General features: G+C 38.6%; 1 protein-coding gene across 3 annotated transcripts in view; it reads right to left on the bottom strand.

Annotated features, from left to right (window-relative positions):
* The window catches only part of sema6cb (semaphorin 6Cb), a 152,269-nt gene that overhangs the window by 63,737 nt on the left and 64,043 nt on the right, over positions 1-24,489 (bottom strand). For 2 of the 3 annotated variants that reach the window (XM_039679607.2, XM_089117755.1), the window contains exon 3: positions 18,120-18,229. The gene's annotated coding sequence lies outside the window, so the exon portion shown is untranslated. Of the gene's footprint in view, positions 1-18,119; positions 18,316-24,489 lie in introns of those variants that run through there. The other variant, XM_089117754.1, reaches the window with a different exon arrangement.

Raw genomic sequence — 24,489 nt, 5'->3', positions numbered from 1 at the left:
CCAACAATAGTAATTAAAACAAAAATTGTGCCTGCCATGTTGGGTTGTACATCTCTAAAAAAAATACGATCGTGCCACATAAAAACAGTATCGCTTTATTTTACAGCAACAAATAACCCGTTACATTGTACATGTACTTACTATAGTAATAACAGTAAATGGTGTGTAATGACAAGCAAAACACCCTTAACCAAACCATAACCAGTAAGTACATGTTAATTAAATGTAGGGTAAGTCATTTTTGAAATACTGTATGCTGTTTGGAAGTTAGCCGGGCTGACACAACAACAAACAACAGTAGAGTTATCATTGTTATGATGGACAACTCTACTCCGACCTCCGATCCCATGAAAAAAATGTTAAAAGGAAGAAAACATAAAAATTATCAATTAAAAATTGTTAAAATATTTGTACATTATCTAAAGTTGTATTAAAAATTATGTAAATATGTAAATCTATGTATGCACCATTGAATCTACACTGAAAAAAAAAAAGAATAAAATGCTGTCTTTTGCACACTGGAATGGCAATGTGAATAACTGTTAAAAGAATCAGAGGCATTTGGTGTCACGTGGGTGTCTAGTCTGTCAGCGAGAGGTCACAACCTTCTCCGTATCAATGCCAGTCAGCCGATCCCCAAGGAAAAATGGGATCCGCTGCAGCCACAAGGGTTCTGCCTTCCTGACAAGGTCAGTCCACACGAGGAACAACCCTGGTGGGCCATGGCGGGATGTGCTGCTGCCTCTGCTGGGAATGATGGTGGAAAGAAGCCCCATCAGTCTTCATTCAGGCACCAATGACAATTCCTGCTCATCCCATTCCCCGTTGAAATTCCAAGAGGACTGGCTGTCAGCAAATGCCAATGCGTATCTCGATTAGCATGAAAGTTGGCACGTGATTTGTCACATCTTGCCGCGCACCGCTCAGTGATGCATTTGACACACATCGAGGCGATTACTCTGCAAAGGACATATTGTGGCAACACATCCTGATAAGCATCAAACAAACTGACGTTTCTCTCCCTTGAAAAGACATCCCCAGCCAGATGTCCACCAGACATCAGAGAGGGATCCGCGCCAGCCGGCAGACCGCGGCCGAGCGGATCGATACGAGAACCGCCGAGACAGTCCTCCGCTGTCGCCAAGCCAGGCAGACGGCAATGGCATTAGCGGAGCGCCACCGATCCTTCCCCTGCTCGGCTTGCGTCTGTTTTCGTGAGCCCTCGGACTCGCCGCAGCACACATTCGTTCTGCAAATCAGTCATTTAGACAGAGACGGAAAATCAATTCGCGTTTTCTTTCCCGAAGATGACCTGACGGCAACCTCTTTAAACAAAAGCCCAAAATTATGCAGTTTTACCATCAAATTGTCTCACTTTCTTCTTTGCCTTTTAAAGTTATGAATGTAAAATATGCTCTCTTCTTGATCCCTCTCCTCTCTCCCCCGCTCTCATTAATATTTAAGGTTGTTATTTAGAGGCATTACCTGTCTGTATTGACAGAAATTGGAGCTGGCGTCCCCCGGCGGGTATTATAATTGGAGGGTGAAGTGTATGCGCTGGTGGTGAAGGAGGGAGCAAAACAAGTTTTTACCCCTTAACATTTTTATCTGATCTGCAGGTCTATTTTTAATATCAGTTCTGTTTCTTCAGGAAAGGAAAAAATAACAGCCCAGGGACCACCTGCTAAAGTCATCACTCATACACACACGTAGATTCCCAGAGGTACGAATGAAGTGGGTGGTTTTGTGCAGGGGTAAGTGAAGATTTTGGGAGGAGGAACTGGAAGTCTTTATCAAAGAAATGCAGTGTAGGCTCTGTCAGAAGCTGCCAGACACTCTCCCTCTCTCTCTCTCATTCTCTCTCTAACCAAGCACAGCATGAAACCATTCCAATTAGTGAGAGATCCAGCAAGAGAGAAAACAAAAGATCAGCTCTGATCTCAAAAGGAGACATCAGGACACTAACAATGCATACATGACAGTCACGCAACATACTTGATTTCCAATAAACAGTGAGATCTGTGATGCTGAGCAGTTTGCTTTGTTATAATCTGGTCCTGTATCAAATTAGTGACTTCAGCACTAATGTAAAGAAATTAGGTAAAGAACAGAATGAGATGCATAACAGAAAGCTCCCTCCCCTGTCATTAGTGGTGTTTGTGCTAAAGACATGATCTAGAACTCGTGCGGCTTGCTGAAGAAAGGTGGGAGATTTTTCTAAGCAATATGCAATAAGATTTCCATCAAGCAAACAAGAAAACATGGAAGTTGATGGGATTTTTTTTGGGCTAAGAACCAGATTGTCATAAAGCCATTGAGGATGGGTCATTCTGACTTGACGAACCACCTACAGTACGAACGACCTAGCAGCCATCCTGAACAACAATAATAACCAACACTTTATCAACCACATAACAACACTCTGGCAATTACCAATAGTACTGTATAGACCTTAGTCAGCTTAGACGCCATATTGAATGTTAAAGGAATAGTTCACTTCAAAATGAAACTTCATTATTTACTCAATCTCAAGTTGTTTCAGACATGTATGAATATATTTCTTCTACTGAACAAAAAAATGAGATATTTTGAAGAATGTTGGTAACCAAACAGTTGATTCTAACTTGATTGTGAACAGTTGACCCCATTGACTTCCATTGTATTTCCCCCCCTAAGGAAGTCAATGGGACACATCAACTGTTTGTTTAGCAAAATTCTTCAAAATATATTCTTTTGTGTTCAGCAGAAGAAATAAATTCATACTGGTTTGACATACAAAGATCATGATGGTGAGTAATTCAATTTTCATTTTGAAGGGAACTATTCCTTTAACACATGCAAACGAGGGCTGTGAGGGATAGACTTACAGTCTTTAAAATGGCCCGATAAAGGTTAACTTCATTTTCAATTTTTTTTTTCCGAAAGCTGAAATATTGACCACTTATTTCTTACATTTCAAGAAAAAGAAAAAAAGAAAAAGAATGAAAGTGTGTCCAGGAAAAACGAAACAAAAATGTATACAAAAGTGCATATGAAAGAAAGAAAATAAAATATATAAACAATATACTGTATACTGTAGGAACTAACTGGTCAAATTTTGTATTGTATTGTGTTGTAAAAAAGCAATATCACACTCTCAATCTTGCCGGTGACCCACGGCTGAATCCCGGCCTCAGTTTATTACATTTAGTACGCTCTTGGTTGTGAGATATTACTTAAGTGTGTAATATTCCCATGTGTCTCTGTATGGATAGTTCAAAGTCTGCACCAGCAGGATGCACAAAGAATGTGTGTATGAGGGGAAAGAAAGAGAGAGACAGAAAGACCCCCGGGTGCTCAGCCAAGACATGCCGAGCTCAGCGCCTCTGTGCCTGGTGAAGAGGATTTGGGAGGTTGAGTTTCTTTACAGGGCACTGATGCTCATCCACACACACACACACACACAGCTGTGATCAAACTCCATACTGTGCAGGACTGACATGACACACACACACACACACACACACACTGCAGAAGACTTGTGTCATTTCAGGATGGTTAGATTCCTGTGACAGGTCTACCCAGTTGCTGTTTCAGTGCTGAGCAACCCAGCTCATCTGGGCTCCCACAGAAACAGCTCTGGGTGCCATCACCATATTTTCTTCACTATTCTTATATGTTATTTACACATTCCAACAAATCTATATTTTGCTGTTTCAGGAAGAGGTTCAGGAATGGGGAAGAAAGAGAGAGAATCAGTGTTCCATTCTCTTCTTTAGAAGATTAAACTCTTCATCAAACTGTCCTCTGCCCAGGAAACAGACACAACACACACAAAGCCCTTAATTTACAGTCTCTCAGAGAGCGCTGAGTTAAGGATGTTGTGGTTCATTCAGACACTGACACTCCGTCACAAAGACGGGCGATAAATCGCATCTCTTTCAAGTTAGTGAGTTTGATACTAACCAGCCATCTATCAGGGGTGTATCAGTTTAGCTTTTCATTTGGTTCATATTACAGTTGTAGGGTCATGGTTTTGTCACTGTATTTTCAAAATATTTGTTCTCTAGAGCCAGACCGATATATCGGCAGGCCGATATTATCGGCCGATATTAGGCATTTTCCACACTATCGGTATCAGAAGTTGTAATGGCCGATAAATGAATATTTCAAAAATAAAATAAAAACGGACGAAACACGCTTGAACCATATCATGAGTGTTGGAGTTGTATAGTTTGTCCACCAGAGGGCACTCTACACCGTTCCTGTTGGCAACACTCGTTGAGTTGGTCACGAGACATACATTGCTTTAAGAACATCCCCATCAGTTCTCTTAACTCAAATAAGCATGACAAAATTTGTGACTATCATGTCCAGTTTTGCTGTTGTTAAATAAGCCGAGAGTGAAGCGGAATTAGCTAGAAATAGTTATATTATGTTGTTACAGTGTAGTTGACTGACTGTCCTTTTAACTGTCCTTTTGACAATATGACTGACGTATTTCTTTAATAGCGCGTGACAGTTATAGTAATGAGACGTATCATCTCTGTTATATTGAAAATGTATGTTTTACAATTTAAAGTATGACGTAATCCATTGCTAAATTATGGCTCATCATAGACTAGCTAACCACAAAGCTAGCTAATGCCACTATCATCAGTCTGTTCTGTGGTGACAATAAAATGCATTATCATATTATTTTAGTTATTTAGTTAAATAGCTACAAATAACTAATGTTAGGGAAATCTGTTAACGTTTTGTTGCGCATTTCTGAAAAAAAAAAAAATAAAAAAAATATCGGCCGATATATTGGAATATAGGATTTTAAAACCAATAAATATTTGTATCGGTATCGGCCTTCAAAATCCTTTGTCGGTCGGGCTCTAATTTGTTCTTTATTAAATAACAAATATTTTGAAATGTACGGTCTGTAAGATTTTATGCTTTTGACCACCACCTAAAAAATACAGTAAAACAGTAATATTGTTTACATGTGCAACAGTGATATATTTTCCAGGATTCCTTAATAAATGTAATTATTTAGAATAATTTTTTTTTGTCAGAGCGTAACAGTCTTTTCTTATTTACTTGTTCAATACAACAAACTATATGAAAAAATGTATATATTCAATCCAATAATCAATTTAATTACCTATGTTAATGAAATCTCAAATGACATCATAAAATCAAAATTTATCAAAAGTGAGAAAAATCTTATATTGCTAGATGAACTAATCACTCATTTATACATCAACTTCTGAAGCCACAGTTTGCAGCGTTTGTTTTATTTCCATTAATAAAACACACTGCTTTTCACATTCACTGTGAACGCAAGTAATACTTGATGCCTGGTTCGGACACATTGTTACACGGTTCATGCTCAAACATGTGCTGTTGTGTATGTGTGTAAGCGAGTATATCTTCTCTTTCGAAATGTTCTCTACCTCATGCTGTGTTCACTAATCCAAGCCTGTGCACTCTGAACTGAAACCAATCTGCCATTTTCTCAATTCCAGTTCTAGTCCAAAGAGTATATTACATGAGCAGCATTTACAGAGACCTCTCAAAGGCTTAGACCACACAGCTGCGGAAGGGACCCCTGCAGAACCAGTCATCAGGCAGGCCATATGGTCACAAGGTCAATTTCCCCTCAACAAACATCCAGTCAGCAACTCAACATCTAAAACACACCATCTGAGAGCTCCAGTATCTGCTATATGACTCTATAGTTTTCCAACGACTTTCCCCGAGTTTTCCATGACCTTCCAGTCGTTTATGATAACTGGGTTTTTATAGAAATTTCAAGAGGTTGTAGCGCAGATTTACAGTACATTTGAAAGTCAGGCATCATGTATTAGAATGAATCTAATAAATCAGTTACGTACCTTAATGGATAATTTGTTAATCAGTCAGATACCAATAGCAATCAAAATTCCAAGCCTTTTCCTTTTGCCAATTTATCAGTTTTGTGATCTGAATGTGAGAATAAATCAAATGTAAACCAATTTCAACTGAAATCTTAATGGCTTCAGATTGTTTCTGATCTTTCTCATGACAAGATGCCAGCTGGTGTCCCTGCCTTTAATCTGGTCAATTGGAAATATGTGGTGTGTGTGAGGCCTATTGATGGGCTAACATGGCATTCCTATCACATGCTGAATGATGACACAGTTTCTTATAGTCTTCTAATGGGATAATCCCACATGTAATCCAAATCTCAACCTCCAACCACTGATCTCAATCCCAGACCTGATTAAAAGATCAAACATGGCTCGGAAACACTCTAAGGCTCCCTCACCATATCAATTTACATCTTATAATAATAATAATATTTAGCATCTCTTCTACAATCAGTTAATTATCTTAGCAGAGCTACAGAGAGAAAGAACCTTCAACCAGATCGACCTTTCACAAAAAAAACAAAACAACTAGTTACTCACCATCCCCATTAGTTTTGCATCATTGAAGGATGAATATACAAAAGTGCAAATTATGATTTTTTTTCTAAAAGATAATTTGGTAAAGAAAAAGAAAATGACAGATTTTGATCTGATTCTCATGTACAAGGCTATTGTAAGCCTTGAAAAATGAAGTATGAGTCATGCGCTATAGTTTATAGTGCTCTTTTCTCTTTGTTGACAACTTGACAAGAAAGTAAATGATGACAATGTTCATTTTTTTGGGGTGAACTGTTCCTTTAAGCATTGAGGTTTCATGTTCAACTCAAGGTTCCTGAGCTACAAACAGATGAACAATACATGTTAATGTGTGTACGTGTGAATGAACGGAACAGATAGTGTGTGTGTGTGTGTGTTTAATGCCCTTGCTCTGGCATCAGTTAGCATGTGTGTGTGTGTGTGTGATAAATGCACTCCGCTTGTCAGATTTGAGATTCTCATTAGTCTGAGCAAGAGGAAGTGAGAGGCCATTACTCTTCTGCTTCACTGATGTTTGTGCGCGCGTGCGTGTTTTCAGTGACGTGTGGTTCTTCTGAAACCAAGAGCAAAATCTGCACTGATTTTGACTGTAAATTTCCAAAAACTGATTTGGAAAACCATTTACCTAGCACTTGTAAAAAAATAATACCATAATTAGTTTGTCCACAATTCATTAGTTTGTTCTTTTTACACAGTATGTTCACAAATTTATTATAACCAAGTCGCATAGAAATACCAACATAACCTAATAGCTAAATAACTACAATAACAAGTGGATTTGATTTGAATTGACCTCCAAAAGGAAGCTGAATTGCAATGACAAAAACAGGAATTTACTGGATAGAAAAATCAAAGAAATTTAACAGGTAATGACATTCTGGGAAATTAATTGTTGTTGTGTGCAGTATTGTCTGTAAAGACCGTAATAAAATATAATTTAATAGTTATTAATAGTTTTTTAGAAAAACATTTTTTGAAAATACATTTTGGTTTTGTGTTTATGAAATTATATGCATTTCCAATTTAATTTCTGAGTGTAATAGATTTCAAATGAACTGAAATTGAAACAAATTATTATAACATTTTTAGTAAATAAAAGTTTTCCAAAAATGTGATGGTTTATTATAGTCCAGAACGACAGATAGAATGACAGTAAATAGATAGAACGTAAAAGAAAGATAGAACAACAGAATGGCAGACAGGCACATAGAATGAACAAACGAAAGAACGAACAATAAATGAACGAACGAACAAAATATCGATAAAACAAGACAGAATGATAGATCGATAGAGATGATCATTTAACAAATTCACTTTTGTGGACCAGAGTGGAAGAAGAGTTAATTAACTATGCATTACCCCTTATTAATTCCTCTCCCTGTTATACCATTTCAACATTTTGTGGGATGTGGAGAATTCAATTCAAAATTGAATACTCGTAAATTGAAAGAGAGCCAATTCTTCAAATATTTTGCACAAACATGTTTTTGACAGGGAGAGAGAGAGCGAGAAAACAGGGCACAATCTACTTGAGTGCAGAATCCCTCTGTATAGAGTCGACCAAATTGAATCAATACATAAAGGCAGAGGCAGCGTCTGGTCACGACTGGGGTTTTAGTAGTGGCACCAGAAGTCATATACACACACGCGTACAGACACACACACACACACACACACACACACACAGACACTGGCCACCTAAACACCAGCAATTTGAAGACATCTCGATTTATAATGGCTTAGACTGCCACCGTATCGCTGTAACATGAAACTTACCGCAGACACACAGAAACTCAGCACGTACATTAGTCTGACACAGATACAAGCCCGTATCCCACAACCACCAACATCATTTACGGCCCTCGGATACGGCTCTCCCCAGAGGGAGCTCGGATCTATTGGCTCTCACGCTACACGCAACACAGAGCTTATTTCCAATGAGAACAGAGGCCGGAGTATGCTATGAAATCGCAGTGATTGCGACACAAGCCTGTAATTGGAATATTACGAAACACAAAGAAGAAAGGGGGGTACGGGGACACCAAAGAATATGAGCAACAAATCGATGAGAAGGGGGAAAAAATAGAGTGATAAAGAAACAGATAGTGGACTAGCGGGGTCTTGTGGTTAGAAATGGTGGCTATTTAAGGCTCGGCTGATATTTCTCAATCCTCCGCTATTGAGTCGAGAGCCGACTGTTATGAGACACCGAGACGTTTCCCAGACTCTCAGGTGTGATGGATGGATATTTCAACCAGTAAATATTGCTGGAGGTTATATATTTTCCAGCGAGGACAATTCAAGCAGGTCTTGCTGAGTCCCATGGATGTCGTCCTCAGTGTCCAGAGCTAATTATATATAAGGAGAAGGGGATCAGAGCACAGTCAGACCTCAGATCTCCAGAGTGTCAGTCCTATCAACAGATCAAAAGCCTGAGTCTACCACACCCCCGGGCGACGAGGGACCAGTAGATGAAAACCAAACAGGCCAGTTGAGAGCGCTACGAGGGTAGTGTATGTTATGTATTCTTCTGTGGCTCACTGTAAAGCCAATTATATTTTCTCATTAAAATGTCAGATCTGCAACAGTGTTACTTTATGGTTCTCAATGCTACTGACTGCAGGGACCACAACGAAGTATTTTCAAGACTTTCAAACTTTCTCCATTGTTATTGTTCCTTGCCGTTTTCTCTCAGTGATAACTACGGCCAAAAGAAGTGGTTGGTGTGATTATCGACAATGAAAATTTGTTGCCATTTTAATTTCAGATAGTATTCATGTGACCAAAGGTAAAATATTAAGAGCATGATGTAGCTAAATATAGCCCAGAAATGCTATAGAAAATGTAAATAAATTAAAGTGTGGGGACAAATTACAGGCTAAAATGCTGTCATATGCATGTAATATAGAGTACCACTTGCGTAATGTTACATCATCTTAAAAAAGGAAACACCCCAACAATATCAATAATATAACTGGATAATATTATATACTGTATTTGGACATTTGAAATTTACTAGATGTATAATGTGTAGTAGATATTTTATATTTAAGGAAGGGGAAATGCTGCCTACTTGAGAGTGAGAGTATACTAAAGAATAAAGAAATTAAATAAAAATATGGAATATTACACAGACTTAAACTTTAATTAAAGAAAGGGTTTTTTTATACTAAACTACACTAAAAAAAAGTTACAATGTTTTAAGAATAATTTCATAGTGGGATTTTCAGAATGTAGTCTAAGAAAAAAAAAGTCATAACATTATGAGATTAGAGTAAAATATTTTTACAAAAATTTAAATATAACAAATAATCTCATAAAATACAACTTTAAAATTTTGATGACTTTCTTTTTGTAGGCCTAATATGAGATTTATCTCTATACACAACCACTATATTTGTTCAATTCTAGATTATAAAATATAAATAAAATAATAAAAAACCAATAACTAAAAAACACAAAACATCTCCATATATAATTAAAAAAAGTGAAGGCCTTGAATGTTATTTATAGAAAATGGTTTTATCGTCTTGACATGCCTAATAAAAACTCTTCTCTTAACACTAAAAAGAAACTTAAGGCAAAATCTGATATTTGATTAATCATTAGGTTTTCATTAGATCATACGATTTTCATTAGATGCTTAGTTGAATCTCTTAGTACACCAAATTCCAGAGTTCAATAAAACGCTGTGCATGAGGCATCCAGGGGTCTGGTTATGCCCTAAATAAAATGAAGTCATCTCTTGCCAATTATTTTGGACCCAGGGCCAAGTCTAAAAGTAGAGCGCTATGTTTTATTCTGCTTATCTGTGGAAACAGTTCAGGTCAATAAGACATCTAACCCACAGCAGAGGACTAATTGATATTCTTTAAGAAAAAAAAAATGGTGTGAAATGTGAATAATGCAAATGCACCGGGACACATTTTATCAGCGGTCCAGGTCGAGGGTGTCGAGCGTTATTAAAGCAGCACTGTGACTGAAGTAGAATGTCAATGGAAACACACCTGCTGCAAGACTTAACATTACATTAAACAGTGAGCGTCCACGCTTCAACTCACTCACGCTCACACACCGGCTCCATGAATATTATAATGTGACCCGTGGGGCATAAACACGGTGAGAGTAGCAGAGGAGTGAAGGGCCTGGCTGCCAGTTTCGATGTCCGGTCCAGCCGCTTGCTTTTATTTGGATTTCTGAATCGTGCTGACAGGGAAAGCACTGACTAAAGCATGTCAGCGAGGGCCAGAGGCCTGACAGCGAGTGTGCAGATGAATGCGATTGCGATTGCTCTCACGTGTTGTGCGATTGAAAAAAAAGGCCGACAGATGAGAGATAAGGGGAGGGCAAGAGGTAAGAGTGATTCACTGCGTCTCTATCGTACAATTATCAGATGAGAGGGTGTGAATGTCTCGCACTTAGACCAGAACCCTTTGCGAATAAAAAAGCACTTCTCCACGTCTAATACGCACATTAATCACAAGCTTCTGTTGCTCTTCTGAGCCCCTTTGTTAACACTTTGCACCGTGTTAACAAAGGGACTTCAAAATCATTCCGTTTTAAGCAGACTAACACGAGGGTGGATGTGAAAAACACTTAAGCGATAAATGATTGATTAGTTGCATTACGTTAGATGAATAATGCATCCCTCTGTAGTGGTTTATAAACCTTACTAGCTGAACACGAAGCATTTCAGTTTCCTTACGAGGTGCACTCCTACCCCTGCTCGCCACAGCTCAATTTGCAGTATCACGGCTGCCATCTAACCCTCTGCAGGCATCTGAAATGGCATCTCGCTTTGCTTCCACAGCATTCAGCGAAGACCGGGAGGAGTTGAGAATCAGCGCATCCCGGGGAGGAGAGGAGGAGGAGAGGGACATCCAGCTAAATGCATTTATCTGCTGTTGGCAGCTTTTCAAGCCCACAGCTGAGGCGAGATCAGACAAGAGCGAGCGTTAGCGATCCCTTTGTGGGCCGATGTGCGGGTCATTCCTGTTATGCAGCACACTGTCATGATCCCATCAGATACAGTACCATTCAAAAGTTTACGATTCTTTCAATGCTTTTAGAACAAATTCTCATCAAAGCTGCATTTATTGAATGAATAAACATTTATTAGATCAAATGTTAGAGTTTTTATAGCAATTAAAAACTGTGTTTTATTCAAGTAAAAATGTTTCATTTACTCCTGTGATGACAAAGCTGAACTTTCAGCATCATTACTCCAGTTTTCAGTGTCACATGGTTCTTCAGAAATCATTCTAATATGCTGATGCATATTATTCTTATTTATTTTTTTTTTAATTTTTTTGTGGGAACCATTTAGCATTGCCATCACAAGAAAAACAAATGTTTTAAAATATATTAAAAATAAAATAATTATTTTAAATTTCATTATTTCACAATTTTCACCCCCTACCCCCTCCCTCCCCCCTCAAAGAAGACAGTTGCTGCATAAGCTTCCTCTGGATTCCAATAGGGCTGCATGGATAAACTTTATTTTTAATGACGTTCCAGTTGATGAGGGTAAAACATCATCGTCTGTTCGCTTGATTTCACAGAGGATTGTAAACAAGACTGGATTTGCAGATCGATTAAGTGTAAAAAACGGTTCTGTGCCGTCTATATTGGATCTGAGAGGAATTGTGCAACACACGGACTTTGGGTCGAATCATTCCGGTTGCCATTTTACAACATTGGACGTTTCAAAACAATATCCCCCAAGTGCATCGACGGGACTCATTATAATATGCAAAACTGTTATCCACTCACAGCAGTGGGCGTTTACTTCAAAGTCTTCAGTGCGAGACGCTCATAAAAATCCAGCGTTTTTCAGGTAGGCTCAAAACTTGGATACAAAATAGCCTATTACTTATTCATTTGGATGTTTTTGAATGCAAAAACCAAGCGAACGTCATCAGTTGACCTCAGACAACGATAAAATAAAATTTAAAAAGCCAGTTCATGACCCCTTTAATAGAAAAAAAAATGCAGCCTTTGTGAAGAGAGCATAAGAAATAAAAACTTTTGACCCAGACTTCTGACCGTTTCTGTTTGTTGCGTGTACATGAGGGACAGGATGCATGTTATGAAGCTTTTATGCCATGGAGACGAAGTCGAGGAGGAAGCCAGACAAATCAAGTAGTGAAGAGTTGAAAAATAAGAGGGAACTTGACAGATCAAAGAAGTGAGATCAACCAATCAGAAAAGTTCTCCAGGTCTTCAGACATCCTTCCACCTGAAGAGAGTGAGAGAGGTTCTGTCTGGGTTGGAGAGTAAGACGGCCCTTCTAGGATGTGGTGCTCTTCTCCCAGAGAGGAATTCTTTGTCCTTCATGGTGAGATTTAGAACCAGAGGAGACTCACTGAGGTCAGTAGATGTTTGAAATAAAGCAGAAGAGTTTGAGTAAAGATAGAATCCTGCATTCAGGATTTCTTGACAAACATCTTGAGCAGAGTTAAAGCACGGCTAGATTCACGAGGATATACACAGACACACAACACGGCTTGTCTCTGTTCTCTATGGTGGTTGTGAATGCCCCAAAGGAGACATGTGAGAGACATCCAGGACTGACAGACCTGATCCTGGATCAGCAGTGGGTGAATCTCGACGGATGAGTCGCATCAGAAGATCAATACACCACTTAATGCTGCACTGTTGCTGAATAACAATAGGCCGTGAGAAAGCTTTTTACTCAGCACCTCCCAGCTGATACCTAGCTGTTGTGGGTGCTAGATGTCTGGAATGATGTTGCGGTAAAGTTGCAAAGAGCTTTCGAAGATATCTCAGTCAGGTATAAGAAGGTTTTTGCAAGCATGCTGTAAGGTCGGTTGAAAAAAATCGTATTAAATTGAAACAAGCTCAATATCAGTTAGCTAGGAAGGTCTATATTCATGAACAGGATTCAGGTGAGTCAGGAGGTTGCTCTAGACTAGAGGGGTACTCCAAAATCATCACAAGGGGATCAGATCAGGGGCCTGTAACCTCAGGCACACATATCAGCATTTACACATTGAAGGAAGGCAGGCCTTCCAGCATCAGTCAAACCTCTGCAACTGATTCAGATGCTGCAGCAAGAGTGGTCTTTAAAGCTAGCCCTATATGTAAACTCACTACTTTAGATCTATGTATCCCGTGCAGAAGCTTGTGTTCGGCAAGTGAATGGCGCCTTGTGGTGCCATCATCCCAGAAAGACAAAAAAAAACACTTTCACTGACCTTTACCTGGACTGTTTCTTGCTGGTGGAATGGACGACGCAACAACACATACATGTATACAAGAAACTGCTAAAGGTCAATCTTTTTCATAAACACTTGACCCAATAATACTAAACCTTTGCTTAAAAAACCTTTGCTTGTCACTGCACTTGTTGCTTCAATTGTTATCTTAATTGGTAAGTCAGTTTGCATAAAATGTAATTGTAAATGTTTGAAATAATAAGTTATATTAAAGTATAAAGGTATACAGCGATTGCCTTTTAATGTAGATATTTTTACATGTTCTAAATTATATACTAAGCTTATATTTTCTATCAATCACTTATCTTTCTGTTCAGTGTTTATGTTCCATTAATACTGTAAATGTGCAGGCATTCTGTACTCATAGATTTAGTTAATTTAACAGAAATTGACTGTACATTTGCTATTATTAAGTACTTAATTAGAGATTGGTCAAATATATGAAATTGGATCTGTAAATATCTGTTTTTCAAAAAAAACAAAACAAATTTTTCAGTAAATCAATTTAAGTTTTTTTTTTTTTACTGTAATTTGATGGTAAGTGGGTGGCAACTTTGCTGCCAGACTTATTACCATTGTTTTTTTATTATTATTATTATTTTTTTTTTTACAGTGTGCAGCTGAAACAAATTTGCCATCTCTTGAGATGGCGAACGGAACTTTTAGCTCAGTTAATAACTTCCCTCACAATATGGTCTATATTGAGTCTATATTATAAAATGTGTCAGTGACTGGTTATAATCCAGTGGTTGCCCATCACTAGTTGTCGTGACAAGACGGGGAGGAGCAGCAATGCGGATTACAGAGGTACAGTGTGTATGTGTGTGAGAGCTGTTTGGGTATCTATTAGGATTACAGAAGCAAGACGTGTGTGACTCTAGAGGATATCATTTTGTCAGAGTTCTGCTATGGGGTCACCCCTCCTTGGAGCCATCTGCTTCCTCCTGCCTGTTAGTCTCAGGGCAGTGAAGCTCAGAACTCAAACAGGCCCCGGGGGACAAACACACACACATAAATACACCGAAAATAACTAGACACTGGTGGTTAGGAACCAGGAAGTGATTCCTGAGTGCCAATTTGGTGGCGAAAATGGGAATTTAACCCCAAGCTTTTACTGTGCAGCCAAGTGCATCCCTGCTGGAACCAATCTGATGATTAGGTTTGTGTAGCCGACCTGGAGTTTGCATGAATCCCATTTCATGTAAGGCACGCTTAAAGGGATAGTTCACCTAAAAAATAAAATTCTGTCAGCATTCACTCATCCTCATGTAGCCTGTATTACTTGCTTTCTTGGAACACACAAGAAAATATTCTGAAGGAAATCAATATTGTTTTGACCCCATAGACTTTCATAGACTTTCAAAGTCTTCCAAATATCTTCTTGTGTTCTATAGAAGAAAGCAAGACATTCAGGTTTTAAAGGGTAATTCCACCGGTGGAGACATGAATATGCATTGAAAGTGGGTCAAATATGTAGTATAATAGTATCATAATTGTCTAATTTGGGTCCTTCTTGGCTGATAAAAGGCAGAAAATGACTTTTTAGTGGTTGTGGATTGTAGACAACAATCCCCATAGTGCATTGCAATGCTCAGCTCCGCAGGCCACTCCCACGACTACGCCCATCAATGTAGACTAGAGTTAGACTCCACTGTACGCTACCGCCTGGAAATCATTTCGCACAATGAAATCAGATAATGCGCGCTAAAATAATATGACGACCTAAGAGCGTCAATGGATAGGCAAGATTCAGAAAATCGGCATACTCTGACGCGCAATTTTACACGTGAAATGCAGCCAAACCTTGGAGCGTTTTGTCTACGCTATCTTCATTAATCCCCTCGCTATCAGACGTTCCAGGAGTCTCACGCATATTGATAATGGCTCCGTGATGCCCGCAAATTAAAATTAAATTAAAATCTCCCAGAATCTAGAGCGAGTGAGCAAGAGCGTGCATGCGAGATGGATCAGACTGTGCTCCAAACCGTATAGTGCGCGCACGAGGGAGACCCAGAGACTCAGGTCAAACAAAAAAATGTTTGTTCTTATTCGGCCTGGTTATTACCGTTTACGTAGGAACCGGTTCCCTATTGGCACCGTGTTTCGGTACCCAACCCTATCCATAATGCATCCATCTGCGTATTCAGTACCTTCGTCCATATTTTCAAAAACTTTCTGTCGGTGAAATCAAACGCACTGGCACTGATGTGATAGATCTGTTAGCACATTAGGTCCAACCCCCTATGGGCGGCTTTGAGAGGGTGGGAACTAGTGCTTGTAGTCCTTACAGAAATTCCTGCCTTACACTTCCTCACACATTGATGTAAAATGACGATTTTTGCGTCATTGTAGGAGGAAGTGAAAAGGGTACATAGCGGATTTCTCTCGTCTCAGGGGATTGTTGCACGGCCATTCAATAGTATGACTGGATTTCTAACAATGGAAATCTTACAACGCAAATGGGTGGACTGTCCCTTTAAACAACATGAGGCTGATTAAATAATGACAGAACATTAATTTTTGGTTGAACTATCTCTTGAGGGTAAACGTTAAATCTCAAACTACTTCAGTTTTTGTATTATCATTCCGAGCCAAATCCTTATAACAGGATTTTTCAGTCACAACAACTAGAACAAGAGAGCAGCACACATACAGTCCAATCATTGTATTCAAGCCTAAAGTTCCGTTCCAGATGACTGCTCTGAAATTTCCTATTCACTGGGTGAGATTTTGCTATTCATTGTAAACCCGCTGTGGTGGGCAACAATGAGGCAGAATGAGTCAGAGTATTAGATGGTCGCAGAGTGAAAGTCACAAGGCAAAAGAGTCGGAGAATGGGCTATCCGCTGAATACAGCAATAAAAGACTGAGAAGCCACACTTCTCACATTGCAGAAAATCCCACTTACTGTATGTTGAATACTGTATGTGGTACCAGAGATGAAGAGAAGAGAAAATGGATTTATAAAAAATGCACAAGCATTTGACTGAACTAAACTACCCAGAACCCGTCTCGTTTGGCATTCAACCCATCAGAGTGTAAAAAAAAAACGCTCACCTGACCTTTCACAAAGTTGGTATGAGCCTTTCCAGTGGCACGTTTCCAGACCTGCAGGGCTCAGCTCTATACCAGATCTTCCACAATACAGAAAGAACCTCCGAGATAAACAGTATGATGCAATTTGACTGAATACCACTCCAAGTGATTCTCTGTGGCCATCAATGACCTTTGTATGAAAATGCAGACTCCAGGACAAAAGGGAAGGATAGAGAGAAATCTAGAATGGGAGTGCTTACACTGTTGTTTCTGCTCAGAGGGCAGCAGCAGGGAAGAGAAAGAGGGAAAGAGTGACTGGATAATGGCGCTGCTCAAATAATGTGAGGGCATGTCAGTTTTAGTCTGAGCTGTCTGAGTGTTTGACCAGAAAAACAACCTTTTGCTTCATTTTATGCCAAAAATCCAACATAGATTCCGCTTAAGGGTGGATGGTATGACCACAGTCTTATATCAAACAAGTTTTACATCACGGAAATAGTCTCATGCTTTAGCTATTCGTGCAAAAAATTCAACCCCAAAATTAATTAAAGATGCGAATTAAAGTTGCAATTACTAGAAATATTTAGCAATTGTGAGATTATTATGAGAAATAAGAAAAAAGTAAATAAAAAATAAGTCAAATTTTGAGATATATTAAATTAACAATTACTACAAGTCACAATTATGAAATAAAATCATATTATAGAAGTATTATAGTGATACAGTAACAAATAAGGAGAAATAGAACCAATATTGTACGATAAAAAGTATTTTAAATTTTTAAATAAAGCCGTAATGTTGAATATGAAATAGTCGAATTGGGAGATATAGTCATATTGTAAATTGAATAAATGCTTTTTTGAGATGTAAAGTCAGAATTATGAGATATAAAAATTCAAATCTTCAAAACGTGTACTTTTTTTACTCAGAGGTGGGAACAGACATTCAAATTATCCAGTAATGTCTATTCGAGAATCTAGTAACATCAATACTTTAAAAACCAAACGGACTTCATTTGAGGATGTTGCAAGCATCACCTTTTATAAAAGAGGATAAAAATGTTCCCATTTATACTGTGGTAAACGGCATAGCAGAATCTCTACCAGCTGCTACCGATATACTGTATATAAAACAAAGGGCTAATGTAGTAAACTGGATCCATGCAGATCTGAATCTCAGATGCCCGTCAATCACGTTTCCTTAACAGCGGACACAATCCAGCTAGCGTGGATTACATCAGATCTGACAGGTCGATTCACGTTTGTTAGTTCTGCTGATCTCGAACTGATGCTGCATCTCTGTAAACTGCTGTGTCTACAATTGATTTTGTCTGCCATAACGAAGAGAGGAAATACGAACTGGCGTGTCCATGATGACAGGCAGGAAACCTGAATCACTGTAAAAAGAAAGAGACGAATTCAAAACTCACTGTTATCCTTTCAGGAGAAGAGCAGTGGTGGAAACGCTTTAGCTCTCACTGATGTCCACGAAGGTAGAACGCGACACCCACAAAGAAGAAAGATATTTTCGGTTTAGATCCTGTGAGAGAGACAGAAGAAAAAAGAAGCAGACATAAATATATTTGGATCTGTGTTGGAGATTTGTAGACTAATAACCGCTGGTTTGTAGGTGACTCATGTTGGCAGGAAATATGAACCGGCCAGTGACCCGTGACAGAGGAAGATTCAGAACTCACCACTGCTCGAGAAAAAAAAAAAACAATCCCTCTCATGCTCGTGTTTTAAAAACACTCTCTCATAAACACACACACGGCATAACTCTAAACAGGACCAGATGTTTCTGCTTGGGAGCTGAACTTCCATCTGCACGCGGAAAAGAGAAAAGCAAGAGCAACTTTCCATTCATTAACCCACTTCTGTCAAAAAAAATGGCAGGAAAATCATGGTGGCAATTTGTGTTTAACACACATACCGTACTGCAACTCTGCATTTATATATGCATCTATCTATCCATCCATTAACCACATGCGGTTCCTTCAATATAGGGGAACATTCAACTTTAATAGAGGGTTCATATACAGCGGTGCAGCACTAAAATAGAAAATAGTGCAATTCGGGAGATTGCAAATCACAGATTCAATTAACCGGCTGTGGAATTCCATATTCCTGGATCTTTTAAAACCCCCGGTGAGGTTGGGGGCGACTGGTTGGATTTCCCGGAACACATTCGTGCAAGGCTATCACATTCTGACCGCAGTTAGCCCTGTGAACCGCTAGTGAGTTATCGCATGTGGCTCAGGCATTTAGCCCTCTCACCCCTCTCTTTCCATCACTTCTCCCCCATATGTCCCACCCAGGGGGTGGGGGGTTGAGAGGTGAGCGAGGGGGGAGCAGTCATTGCTCACAAGCCTGAAACTTGTGTCTGAAATCAACCATTTATATTATGCTACAGAGGACATGGTGAACAAAACAAACCAAGGTAAAAATGCACACAGGTCTCCTGTCCAGAAAATAAAAACATCGATATCAAGCTTTCTGCGCATATGTGGCACTGGAAATCTGTTACATTTTGGATGGATTTTTCTAATTCATTTGGTTTACATTAAAGGGTTCACCCAAAAATGAAAATTCTTTCATTAATTATCAACCCACATGTCATTCCAAACCAAACCAGTGAGAAAGATATTTTTGATGAAATCCGAGAGGTTTCAGAACCAGCTATAATCATTGCAACTTAAGACCCAGAAAGGTAGTAAAGACATTGACTACGTTTACATGCAGCCAATTTTCGGGTTATGGTCGGGTTAAGGTCACTATTCGAGTTTCTGAAACATTAGGAATAACCCATTTATATGCGTAAGCAGAGAGAGTTTCTAGTGTATACATGGAATTGCAATATCCCAATGTAAACGGCGACGCACGGTTAGCGTTTAGACGTACGGACAACCTTAAGACGCAATATGCGTCATTTCCGATTCTTCATTGGTTCAACCTTAATGTTATGAAGCGGTGAGAATACTTTTGTGCGCAAAACGCTACGTCAAAAATAACGTCTGGGGTTTGGTTCTCGCAGAGCATCTGTGCCGATGGCGGTCTAGAACAAATATTGCCTGACATGTAATCATACCCAGTGCTAAGGCTAAAAGTGAACCTCTATGCTACACACTGCATACACATTAGCTACATAAATACATACTATTAAACGAACAGAAGTTAGCATCATAGCTAGTATTGCATATTTTAACACGGCTAGAACACTGTATTGCTCAATCAGTGGTGTGAATTGACGGGGAAGTTACAAGTCATTCATAATTACTACGGTTATTTTTCAGCTTCTGTCAAAGCTGAACTGGATTTATACACACACACACTTACTGTATCCTGTGTTTACGCCTCACACTGTGGAGGGTACAACCGTAGTTCATTCTTGTTTGGCCCGGTTGATGTCATTGGCTCTGTGAATAAGCCAATCCATCAAACACAGTTCATTTGAAATTAAGCTAATGTAACTCTCCAAGCATGAAGTCACACTGCAATAAAATCAATACAGACTGTGGTTGGAGTATTTCAGTTTTGAAATATGAACTCAAGCATAAAAAAGGACAACATTGTAGAAACTCTATAATGCCAGTACATCTCATTTTGGCTAAATTGCACTTTTTATCTCAGTATTTGTGTGCGCGCTGTGATTTACTGGCAGTCTACTGGTTCCAGCATTCTCTCCATTCAGTGATCTAATGGTCATGACAGTATTCGAGCTGTACTGCATCTCGAAAGAATCCAATTCTATCAGATCCACCCAAAGTCTATTACTATACGCATTTCTCAAGAGCTCTCTCTTTATTGTGACATATTTTCACCTGTTATAGCTTATGCAAAGGGTAGTCTTAAAGGGACAATTCACTTAAAAATCATAATTCTACCATAATAGAAAGAACACCTCATGTCGTTTTAAATCTATATGACATTCTGCATAAATAATGAGATTTCAACATTTTGGGTAAACTGTACCTTTAAATCACCTCTGGGTCAGACTACTAATCCAGTAAATTGTGTGTTTGTGTGTTTGTAATAAAAATAAATCTCAGCTGAGTGTCAGCTGTTTATGTTCTATAATGTGATTAGTGTCCTGTCTACACACACAGAGTTGCCGTTGTTGTTGTTGTTGTTGTTGCAAATGCACACAGAGACACTGCTGACCAAAATTAGGTTTAGGATTAGATGAAGGTTTGGGATCATATTCTATTTAGGCAAAATGTGATTTAGATGAACAGTTTAGGGTTGAGATTAGGTTATAATTACTTAATTTTGGAGATCTGTATTCATTAGGTTTATGATTATTGGTTAGATTTAGGGTTGAGGACATTGAGGATAGACTGTATGTACACATACAACCCCAAAAGGTTTTCACAGCTGTAAGCCATAATCATCAGAATATAAATAATATATAAAAACATTGCGTGTCCACAATAAACTCATCCCCATCATCAGTTAGAGGGCTATAGGTTACGTTTTAAAATGTACTGAACATTTTGGGATTAGAGCCTTGAGCCGAAAACCATTGATTTTAATAAATCAAGGCTTTCTAATGTAACCTCTACATTTGTGTGACATTTGGAAACACTTATTAAATTTCTTTCTCTTAAAGGAACAATTCACACACAAAATTCGCCATATGATAGCTTTGTGTTACAAACAGACTCTTTCAGAATCATTTCATGCATTGACATGAACTACAAAAGTAAAAAGTGTATTACGAAACATTATTGATATCAATGGTGCCAAATTACATAAATAATTACATTTTTTTAGATTAACTGTTTCTTTAAGAGAAAGGGTATTTGTGGTAAGGGTATGGCTTTAGATGACTGAAAATATAGGGCAAAAATAGTGCACAGGTTATGTGGACCACTTCCTTTGACTTTCATTATATGGAAAACATCCACTGTTATATTCTTCAACATTTCCTAAGGTAAATGACAGAATCTTCATTTTTTGGGTTGTTTAACTGTTCCTATAAACATAAAACACACATACACACTGCTTTCTTTTTGCTGCTACACAAAACCATTTTTACCACAGTGCATGCGTCCCACTTACATGTTTTTTTCACTCTTTACTTAATACAGCCCATCTCTTTTTTTCATTTCCCCCCTCTGTTTGGTGATGAATTGTCCCTGGTCTCCAGGAATGGATCTGTTAATAATTCAGACCAGACTCTGGCATTGACCATTAGAGCCGGGAGGCAGAACTTTCAGCTGATAGATCACTAATCAGATTAATCGCTGTCTTTCAGTGCATGGGGAAATGAAAAGGAGTGAGGGTCCACGCCGCGCATCGTAATATACTGGACCTTCTAGAACACTTCGCCAGCAAAAGCTTTCAATTACGACAAGCAACCACCTACAGCTTTAGAGAACATTGCCCTTGATTGAGTATTCACGAAGCGATTCTAACATTAGCCGAAAATATTATCCTACTAGATGTACGTTGCACAAAATGCGCTCGAGTAATTAGTACAACGATGGATGTAGCTAATGCCTGCTCCAGACAAAACATATGAACGCTGCAGTTCAGATAAATTAGGATAAATTATTAATTCCAAACAACCCTAAACATAAACATCCGTTCATTCAACTCATGTCCAACAGGTGTAATTGTAAAGTGTTTTTAGGCTCAAGCAAGTATGTATTTTTGCCAGCTGAGCTCAGGAACGTGGGTCATTTATATCATAGTTTCTCATTTCACCTGAGCTTAACACTGATTTGCCTGAAGAATTGTGTTTTTGTTTCCAGGGATCACATAGAGATGTTGCCAGCAGTAGCAGCTAATGACAAAGTCATGTGTTTGGTGGGGTGATATGTGTGTCCGACTGAGCTGATGCCAGGTGAATTACACAAATTAGGGTTCACCATGGAGTGGAAACACTGATTAGTCACAGTCTGCTGTGAGTCTCCAACACATGCACTGATAATAGATTATATAAACATCTAGCAAGGCTTAAACGCATATAGTTCAACCAAAAAGTGCAAGTTCTGTCACTATTTACTCACCCTCTTGTCATACCCAAACATGACATCAAAAATAAACACGATAAAAATAGTCCACGTCTCATGTCTTCTGAAAGCATAAACGTATATTTTCATTAATCTTTACTTTAATATACAGTAAAAAAAAAAGTCCATCCAACTCTACAACTTTGCTCCCATTCTGTCCTCTCTTTCTCTCTCTGTCTATCTCTTTGTCTCTCAGAGCGGCATATTCTCTCTTGACTTACTGTGATGTTTTTGTTCTTTTTTCTGCAAAGAAAAGTCTGATCTGGTCTGGCTGACGGCAACATTCACTGACTATTACTCATATATAATTTATCATAGAGAAACAGAAATGGGGTGAGAGAGTGAAAGTTTGTCCCTACCTCTTAAGAGTTTTAATGTTGTATTTTCACACACGCACGTACACGCAAACACGAAAAAAGTGAGCTGCATCAGGCCGTTGATCCTAAAAGACACTGAACTCAACACCACAAGATTGAGTAAAGAACAAAAACAAAATGTACAACACAAATATATCCAGGACCCAATCCAAATATCACAGGGGTAAAAACCTTGTAGTTCAAGCTTAAAAACACATAAAGTGTCACAAATCACAAGATGTCGCTTCAAATTGTTTGTTCAGCTAATAAAACCCGACATTTGGAATTTTCCTTTTGTGGCCACGAGCCCCGCCGTACCTGTTGTATTGTTAACCAAGCGTTAACTGTTACCCCATGCTCCGTCAACCCCAGCGTTATTAAACATGAACCCTCGCCCCAGTCTCAGTCAGAGGATTTCTGTCTCTCATTATCCACTCAGTCCTTATCAGAATATAAATAAAGAAACTGAGCTCTAAAAATGGAGTTTAAAGATACTGAGAAGCCTCTGTTCTTGGAATCAAAGGATAGCTTTCTAACAAATCGTGACAGGAAAACAAATGAAAGCTAAAAGAAAGCAACATCAGATATGATGGAGTGATGAAATAGTATCTGATTTGACCTATTATAGTAACAGATTTTTAATGTTTTTTTTTTTTTTTGTGAAAACAGTGAAATTGTGAAATATTATAAAATAACTGTTTGCTATTTTAATATATTTTGAAATGCAATTTATTCCTGTGCTGGCAAAGCAGATTTTCAGCATTATTACTCCTGTATAATATGCTGATTTGGCGCTCAAAAAACATTTGTTTGTTTGTTGTTGTGGAGGTTTCGGGTGAATAGAAAGTAAAATAAATTTTTTTTTTAACATTAGAAATTATGTCTTTACTAGGGTTGGGTATCGTTTGAATTTGAACGATTCTGATTCCGATTCCGATTCCTTGTTTCGATTCCGGTTCCTAACGATTCTCGATTCTGATTCTTTTAAGAGGCAGGGTCAAAAAAGTTTAGCTAACCTTGCTAACCAACGGTCTTTCTGAAGGAAATAATCCTTTCTGAAGGAAATACTCCTTTTGTCACAAATTTTGCATTTTGCCGAGATTTTGTTATTTTTAGAAAAGTGAAGCCACACTTTGGACCACCGACGTAAGCACCGACGTCTACCGGAAGTGTTGGCATAGTCATGTTCGACTCGCGCGGTTATGCCAACACTTCCGGTAGACGCTTCTTCGTTGGTGTTGTTCAGCGGTTTCTTCTTCCGCTCGGCGGACTGTGAATATCGAAACTAGGAATCGAAATTTTAACTTTTGAACAATTCCGGGAAAAACGAAAAGTTAGTCCCGGTTCCAATCGATACTCGATTCTCGATACCCAACCCTAGTCTTTACAGTATTTATTGATCATTTCAAATGCGACCTTGTTAAAAA

Source organism: Pimephales promelas, chromosome 12 (genome assembly GCF_988280905.1).
Source record: "Pimephales promelas chromosome 12, fPimPro1.hap1.1, whole genome shotgun sequence".
Taxonomy (NCBI): Eukaryota; Metazoa; Chordata; class Actinopteri; order Cypriniformes; family Leuciscidae; genus Pimephales; species Pimephales promelas.
Note: the sequence above shows the minus strand (reverse complement) of the source record. Positions and strands in the feature narration are given on the sequence as shown.